Below are 9,625 nucleotides of genomic sequence, written 5' to 3'. Positions count from 1 at the left end.
TAGTACAGCATGCTCTATACTGCAAGAGTATAGTACAGTATGCTCTGTACTGTAATATTATAGTATAGTATGCTCTATACTGAAATAGTAGTTGCGTTAGCGTTTTCTGGATAGTTTTACAAGTTTCCAAGTTATGACAGTCTCAGGCGTTCGAGCGTATGAAATTTTTTTTTTACGACTTCCGAGGATTCTAAGGTTTTCGAAGCCTCTCGCAGAGTTGATAAAAAAGAAAAAAAACTCTTTAAGTGCAAAGACTTCCGACCAAAATACCATTCTTTTGAGGCTTGCTTCTGTTACGTATTTCTAAGGACTCCGAGGGTCTTCCAAGTGCCTCGAGGTCTTCGAGGTTTTTCCATGTTCTTGCCAAACCTCTCATGGTCTTTCATGGCCACCCAATACCGCGCGTTTAAAAAGGTTTCGAAATTTTTCAAGCCTTCCAAGATTCGTCAAATCTCCGCGATCGTCGAATTGTTTTTCTCCAAGGCAATTAACGAGTTAATATACGACGGATTTTAAATTTTCTCTCTATTTGTCTTTCTTCCTTTTTATTCATTTATGTTTCAATTATCTCTTTCTTTACTTTTTCAATTTGTGTTTTACCAATCTTGGACGAGATGGCTGGCTTCTTGTTGTAAAAAAGGAAAAAAATAAAAAAATTACGTGCAGCAAAGGGAATTCACATTTACTATAGAAGTAACAAAAAATTAGTAATTAATTAAAATTTATTAAACCAATAACTAATTTAAAAGAACTATTTTTTAGAACACTTTAGAACAAAAGAAAAAAAAAAGGAAAGAAAATTGTCATCAATTATAACTTTTTATGTAATGATACAATTTTGTAACAAACATTTATAGTATGATAAAAGAAACAAGATAGAAAACGTTCTCATGTTATTACAATTTATGTCGATTTTACGTGTGCGTTCTCAAAATGAAACAAACGATTAAAACGAATTAGAGAACGTTAAAAGAATTGAGAATTGAGAAACTAGAAGTTCACCGTATTTTTCTTCAAAATGGCCCAATTGGCGTCATTCGAGATACGTTTTGAACGAAATGAGCTCTCTTGCTGATGAGAGATGGCGTCAATATAAGATTCCTCGATAGCTCGTTTGATTCTTGTCGGAAAAACCACAAACTTTTTCCCGTTTAAACGAGTTCAGGTGCAGAAACGAAGGGAAACGACAATTTCCATTCTGGTCTCGAGTTCGAGTGGAAAAACCAAAGCCACAGGGTGGAAATCGATCGTGTCACGGAGATTCCTTGTGATAAAAAGACGACTCGCGGGGTTGTTTCGACTCGATCCTGAGAAGGAACGCTCTGGATGCACGACACTGATTTTGCGATGCCTCGCCGAGGCATTTGATCGCACGTGAGAACTCGGCCCCGAAGTAGAGCGATCCGTATAATCACCGGACGCTGCTGTTGGTGCTGGTGTCAGTCCAACGATGCCTCAGTGATGTCTGGAGACCACGTTTTCCTGGCCAAAATTATTTCAGATTTGTAAATTTAGATTTTAGATTTTTAAATTATTTCAGATTTTTAAATTTAGATTTTAGATTTTTAAATTTAGATTTTAGATTTTTAAATTTAGATTTTAGATTTTAAAATTATTTTAGATTTTTAAATTCAGATTTTAGATTTTTAAATTTAGATTTTAAATTTTTAAATTTAGATTTTAGATTTTAAAATTATTTTAGATTCTTAAATTCAGATTTTAGATTTTTAAATTTAGATTTTAGATTTTTAAATTTAGATTTTAGATTTTTAAATTATTTTAGATTCTTAAATTCAAATTTTAGATTTTTAAATTTAGATTTTAGATTTTTAAGTTTAAATTTTAGATTTTTAAATTATTTCAGATTTTTAAATTTAGATTTTAGATTTTTAAGTTTAAATTTTAGATTTTTAAGTTATTTTAGATTTTTAAATTTAAATTTTAGATTTTAAAATTATTTTAGATTCTTAAATTCAGATTTTAGATTTTTAAATTTAGATTTTAGATTTTTAAATTATTTTAGATTCTTAAATTCAGATTTTAGATTTTTAAATTTAGGTTTTAGATTTTTAAATTATTTCAGATTTTGAAATTTAGATTTTAGATTTTGAAATTTAGATTGTAGATTTCAAAAAATTTAGATGTAGATTTCAAAATTATTTTAGATTTTTAAATTTAGATTTTAGATTTTTAAATTGTTTTAGATTTTTAAGTTATTTTAGATTTTTAAATTTAAATTTTGGATTTTAAAATTATTTTAGATTCTTAAATTCAGATTCTAGATTTTTAAATTTAGATTTTAGATTTTTAAATTTTGATTTTAGATTTTTAAATTATTTTAGATTCTTAAGATTAAGATTTTAGATTTTTAAATTATTCCAGATTTTTAAATTTAGATTGTAGATTTCAAAAAATTTAGATTTAGATTTCAAAATTATTTCAGATTTTTAAATTTAGATTTCCGATTTCAAAATTATTTCCGACTTTTAAATTTAAATTTTAAATTGTAAAATCATTTTAGATTTTCAAATTTAGATTTTAGATTTTACAATTGCGCGGACAATGTTCTTCTCTCAGAATCGAAGCTTCAAACAACGAAACTTCTTCTTCTTCTTCTTCTTCTTCTTTTTCTTTTTCAACTCGAAACTGCGTCAAGTCAGAAAAATTCATTTAAAAATTCTCGTGCCAAAACTGAGTGTGTACGAAAGAAGAAGAAAAAAAAAAAAAACAACAAAAGTATTTTTCAAACTTCTCGATTCCCGAAATGCGACGGCTCGTTACACAATGCCGTGCAATTACGTACGGGACAGTAGAACATCGGCGAGGTTCGTGCAGACATTGCTGCCCCGCGCGCACTTGTGTGTGTACACGTCCAGGCCGCCAGGCGATTTTAACGAACCGCCGCCGTAATTAGAAGACGTATTGTGTTCGGTCTGAATGCGAGCGGGATTGCGTTCGCGTGACCCGTGACGACCGGCGTGCACACACAGCCTTTTGCCCCGGCCCGCGTGAAAACCGAGAACCGAGCGCGTTCCCGCTGGAAAATCCTGGCCAACCGGGGCACAATGGCCACGAGGGAACAGCTAATTAGATCGGAAGATTGCTCCTTTCCCCGGGATTGAATTGCAGATAACAGCGAGATTGGCCTTGCTCGCCGACGAGCAAGCGCCGTTGCTCTTTCTTGCACGTTATTCTGTGTACGTATGTTTCCAGACTTCCAAGGTCTTCGTTCCGAGAAGAAGCTCTCTTCGAAAACAAACTTTTCCAAAAGCCCAGATTTTACACAACTTTCGCAGAGTCGGAGGTGGTTCGTTCGATCTCGCGCTCTGAAACTTGATCACTCACTTGGAAACTTTCGATCTGGCTGAGTTTCAAACTCTGCCAGTGGAGTGTAATATTGTTCAGCGTTGTTTCAACTTGTTTCGTTGTTGAGATCGAAACAAGTGACTGTGCGTGTATTCGTGTCGTACATTTGAGACTAAAGTGGAAGTAGTTTTAGAAAGCATAATTCTGTGAAGAACGTCGAAGAGTTTTGACCAGTTCAGAGGTGGTTGATTTTCGTAATTTGGTTGATAATTTGGTGGTTTGTGCGACATTATGTTACGTGTCTTAAATTATTCATTCGACAAATTCATGTGAATCGAGTTCCAATATATTGGAACTCGGAAATTCTCAGTGTTTGCAATTCCAATCTAATTTAGATAAAACAATTTCATATAAACATATGTATATAATATAGTATATTTTACTTAGTATAGTAAATTTTAGTATTTTACACTTAGTAATTTACACTTAGTAATTTAGACTTAATATAGTATTTTACACTTAGTGTAGTAAGTTCTAGTATTTTACACTTAGTGTAGCAAGTTCTAATATTTTACACTTAGTATGGTAAGTTTCAATATTTTACACTTACGATTAATATAGTAAGTTCTAGTATTTTATACTTAATATAGTATTTTATACTTAGTGTAGTAAGTTTTTTACACTTAGTAATTTACACTTAATAATTTAAACTTAATATAGTATTTTACACTTAGTGTAGTAAGTTCTAGTATTTTACACTTAGTAATTTACACTTAATAATTTAGACTTAATATAGTATTTTATACTTAGTGTAATAAGTTCTAGTGTTTTATACCTAGTATAGCAAGTTCTAATATTCTACACTTACAGTTAGTATAGTAAGTTCTAGTATTTTACACTTAAAAATTCTTTTCAATTTTAATTTAAAGTTTCTAAGATTCGAAGACTGTTAAATTGTTCATATTCTGCCCAACGAGATTAGGCGAAACAAGTAGAGCTCCATCTGCACAAAATTCTCGACGTGCGTGGCAACGCAAGAGGTTAACCTCAAATATTTCGCCCAAAATTGCAATACTTTTTCAGTTTCAAGTATATTTAAGTATGACCCTATAGGCAAAACAAATAATAAATTCATTACTTCTTAGTAATTTCTATCCAGTGAATTACCCCAATGAATGCAAAAAAAAAAAAGAAGACAAATTCTCGTATACGGTTTGGTCACTCGTTATGGTCCGCAAACCAGTTTCTAGCGCAAGAGGTTAAAGTGAGGTTAGTTACGTACACGTCCATCTTCTATTGTTACAAAAAACCTAACTATTTTTTTTTTTTTTTTGCCAACTTAACGATCAACTTCGTGATTCACGTTGAAGAACGGAGCCTGACATTCCAAATCCTCAAGCCGGTACTATGGAATTCCCCACCTAACCTAAAAATTCTACAAACTGCGCATCATCCATCGAACGTTATGCCTCGGAGCGCGCAAACTGCACGACCACTGCATCGCGTTCACGGGCTCCGTATATCAATCGGTACCACACCTATCCTCCCCGTACGGCCAGGAATTTAATCTTCGGTGCCGTTACTCGCCAGGCGCGTTGAAACGCCCCGGCGCGGCCCGATCCCGTGTGCATCTCGAGACAATTGCTCCGCCTAAACAGCCGTTGACAAGCGAAACCCGGAACGCGTCGATACTTATTATTGTTAGATACGCGTAATTTATACCGATACTGTGGAGAGTGTATTATGATTTTCAGCCGAATGATTCAGCGTACGATTAAAATCCTCGTCCCGAGACACTTACTTTCCATTCCCATTTGTTTCGATTTCGTTGTTAGCGGGCAGGGTTTCGATTGTTTGGACAATTGTAAAAGCCAGCCGGACCTATTTATTGATTATGTATTGGTTATTTATTTATAATATTTATGTATTATTATTATTGTATACTATAATAATAGTATACAATATAATAGAATATAACATGCTATAATATAATAGTATACAATATAATAGAATATAATATGCTATAATATAATAGTATACAATATAATAGAATATAACATGCTATAATATAATAGTATATAATATAATAGAATATAACATGCTATAATATAATAGTATACAATATAATAGAATATAATATGCTCTTATATAGTAGTGTACAATATAATACAATATAATATAATAGTATACGATATAATACAATATGCTATAATGACAGTGTACAATATAATACAATATAATATTCTATAATATAATAGTATACAATATAATACAATATGCTATAATAACAGTATACAGTATAACACAATATAATATGCTATAATATAATAGTATACAATATAATACAATATGCTATAACAGTATACAATATAATATGCTATAATATAATAGTATACAATATAATAGAATATAATATTCTATAATAGTATACAATATAATATGCTATAATAATAGCATACAATATAATAGAATGTAATATGCTCTAATATAATAGTATACAATATAATACAGTATAATATGCTATAATAACAGTATACAATATAATAGAATATAATATGCTATAATATAATAGTATACACTATAATAGAATATAATTTTCTATAATAGTATACAATATAATACAATATAATGTGCTATAATAATAGTATACAATATAATAGAATATAATACGCTCTAATATGATAGTATACAAAATAATACAATATAATATAATACAATATAATACAATATAATAGAATATAATATGTTATAATATAATACTATACAATATTCTATAATAGTATACAATATAATACAGTATAATATGCTATAATAATAGCATACAATATAATAGAATATAATATGCTCTAATATAATAGTATACAATATAATACAGTATAATATGCTATAATAATAGTATACAATGTAATAGAATATAATATGCTATAATATAATAGTATACAATATAATAGAATATAAAATTCTATAATAGTATACAATATAATACAATATAGTATGCTATAATAATAGCATACAATATAATAGAATATAATATGCTCGAATATAATAGTATACAAAATAATACAATATAATATAATGCAATATAACAGTATACAATATAATACAATATAATAGAATATAATATATGCTATAATATAATACAATATTTTATAATAGTATACAATATAATACAATATAGTATGCTATAATAACAGTATACAATATAATACAATATAATATGCTATAATTAAATAGTATACAATATAATATGCTATAATATAATAGTATACAATATAATATGCTATAATAATATAGTATTATAATTGTATATAATAATATGTATTCTACAGATCACATTTAACGTGCAGAACCTTTTGATACGTCAAACGACGATTTGCTTACTAGAGAACAGAGAAAAATTGCACCGAGGTTAATATATAATAATAATAATAACAACAACAACACAATCGTTATTAACGAACGATAATTGCAACGACAAGCGACGTTGATCTGCGTGACGTGTCCACGTGCTGGACGATCGTCCATATATCGACGTCATACGTCGAGAAACAAGAAAGCGGCGAACGGAGAAGGACTCGGGAAGAAATTAGCCGGGAAACGAGCGGCTTAGAATCGTCCACCGGATGCGCCGCGGCAAAAGGAACAACAAACCCGCCCGCTCGGATAGAAGATACTCACTCGGGTATAATAATAATATCGAAGTAATGGAGGCAACGTACGTGGTGCAGCTTTCCCTCCCCTCCTCTCCCTCACGGCACGAGAAAGGATACGCGTGTTTCACCGTGGCGCGGCCATGAGGGGCCGTCATGGGGTCACGAGCACGTCTTCGAACTGGCCGGTTACGCCTGCTTTCAAACGTTTCACCTGTCCTGCTTCGAGCTGCAACATTTTTACGAAACTGGCACGCTTCCTGAACGTCTTTCGGCCGTGGCGCGTTTCGAGTTTCTGAAATTTTTTCGCGCGGCCACGTTTACTTCTCTCGACGAGAGACGAGCGAGTTTGACACCGAGTTTGGTGCCGAGGTGCAGAAAGTAGCGACCGAAGATCTCCGACAATTATTCGGATTTCACTATTAATGAAATTTATAAATTACTAACTTGTAATGCAAGTTTCACCGCCGTTGCTGGCACTTTGATTTGTCATTATTAATTTTAACTCGCCTATTTAATTTTCGTTCAATTATAGAATTTTTTATTAATTTTATATATATATATATATATATTTAAATTAATTTTATATATACATATACTTAATATAAATGAATCAAATATAAAATATTAATTTAATTAGTAACTTAACCACAATAATATTATAATTATATTATATTAAAATGTAATATAATTGTAATATTTTACTATAATAATATTATAATTATAATACTAAAATCACCATTATAATATTTATAATTATAATTTATTGTTATAATTAATATATTACCATTATATTATAATATAATTACAATATATTACCACAATAATATTATAATTATAATTGATATAATATAATAATTATAAATGATTTCGGCCCACCACCGTTTTGTGGACAGACTCTAGAAACAATATTCGAAAAAGTTCCAAGAAAACCGTCAACAAATCCCTAACGCAAGATCCATGGAGAAAGAAAAGGTTTCAGAATATCGTCGGGCACTTCGTTAAACATAACCGGATGATTAAGAGATCGGTGAAAGTTAAACGACAGATTGAAAAAAAAAAGGAGAGAAGCAAAATAGACAAACGAGTGCGAGGAGGCTGGTCGAGAGAGTCGAGAGTGATCGGTATTAACGAGATGAAATATAGATCGTCGTGTAAACGGCGGCGGCGATCGTAAAGACGTTAATTAACAGAGAAAGGGGGTCCCAATCCTGAAAACCGGTAATCGAAACGACCGCGCGTTGGACCAGGCCTCGGACGTTGACGTTCGAACGCCTGTCTTTCGTGGCTCTCGAACGACAAGCAGCTCGTGAAGGCCCCCAGGGCCCCGAATGACACGGCTGTTAATATCTGATGGAGAGTGGGTGGCTGCCCGGTATATTAGGACTAATGAACAGATTAGAGGCCTCGATATCGCTCGGCCAGATTAACCGCGCGGATACGCGCGACCTCGTGCTCCCATCAGCGAAACTGCGCGAGCGTTGATAGGAACGATAGAAAAATATATACATACATACATATATATATATATATATATATATATATATATATACACAGAGTGTTTCGTAACTTGTGGGATCCAGTTCGGGATCTGTTTGTACGCCTAAAAATAATGAAAAAAAGTCATATAAATATATATATATATATGATATATATAACTTCCATATAATATATATAAAATATATAATATATATATAACTTCCATATAATGTACAATATATAAAATATATATATATATATATAACTTCCATATAATGTACAATATATAAAATATATAATATATATATCACTTCCATATAATGTACAATATATAAAATATATAATATATATATATATAAAACTTCCATATAATGTACAATATATAAAATATATAATATATATATATAACTTCCATATAATGTACAATATATAAAATATATAATATATATATAAAACTTCCATATAATGTACAATATATAAAATATATAATATATATATAACTTCCATATAATGTACAATATATAAAATATATAAAATATAATATATATATAACTAATATATAATATAAAATATATAATATATATATATAATTATATTCCATATAATATATAATATATATATATATAACTTCCATCGAAACATTTTTTCATACAATAAATATTTTATATATATATATATATATATATACAGGGTGAGTCTCGTAACGTGACGACGTCAAATAACTCATGAAATAGTAAATAAAATTCGCAATTCCAATTTGCCACTTGGTCAGTTGAATAAAAGATTTCAACGATCGAAATCGTCTGCAATTTATGCTTGGCATTATGTAATATTTTATATATATTATATATATTATATATTTTACATCGTACAACGATGCACAATATATTAACACAGCAAGTGTTATATAAACAGGATATATAAATATATCACACAGATTCTGCATTTATCTTATCATTTAAATAACTCAGACTCGACGATTGAAATCGTTCGTACAAACCATCGCCATGCTCCCTTCCGCTCGATCGGTATCGAATTTCTCGTTTTCTCCGATTCGAGACACGTACACCCGGTGCCGATTTTGCGATTTCGTCCGTCGTGTGTGTGCATCGGGTTACACTAATCGATGCCGCGAGAGTATTCCGAAAACTCTGTCTGGCCGGGACAGGGGGGGCCGATAAGAGGAAGAA

Source organism: Frieseomelitta varia, unplaced genomic scaffold, assembly GCF_011392965.1.
Source record: "Frieseomelitta varia isolate USP_RPSP 00005682 unplaced genomic scaffold, Fvar_1.2 scaffold_314, whole genome shotgun sequence".
In the NCBI taxonomy this organism is placed as follows: domain Eukaryota; kingdom Metazoa; phylum Arthropoda; class Insecta; order Hymenoptera; family Apidae; genus Frieseomelitta; species Frieseomelitta varia.
This window is presented reverse-complemented; position numbering follows the sequence as displayed.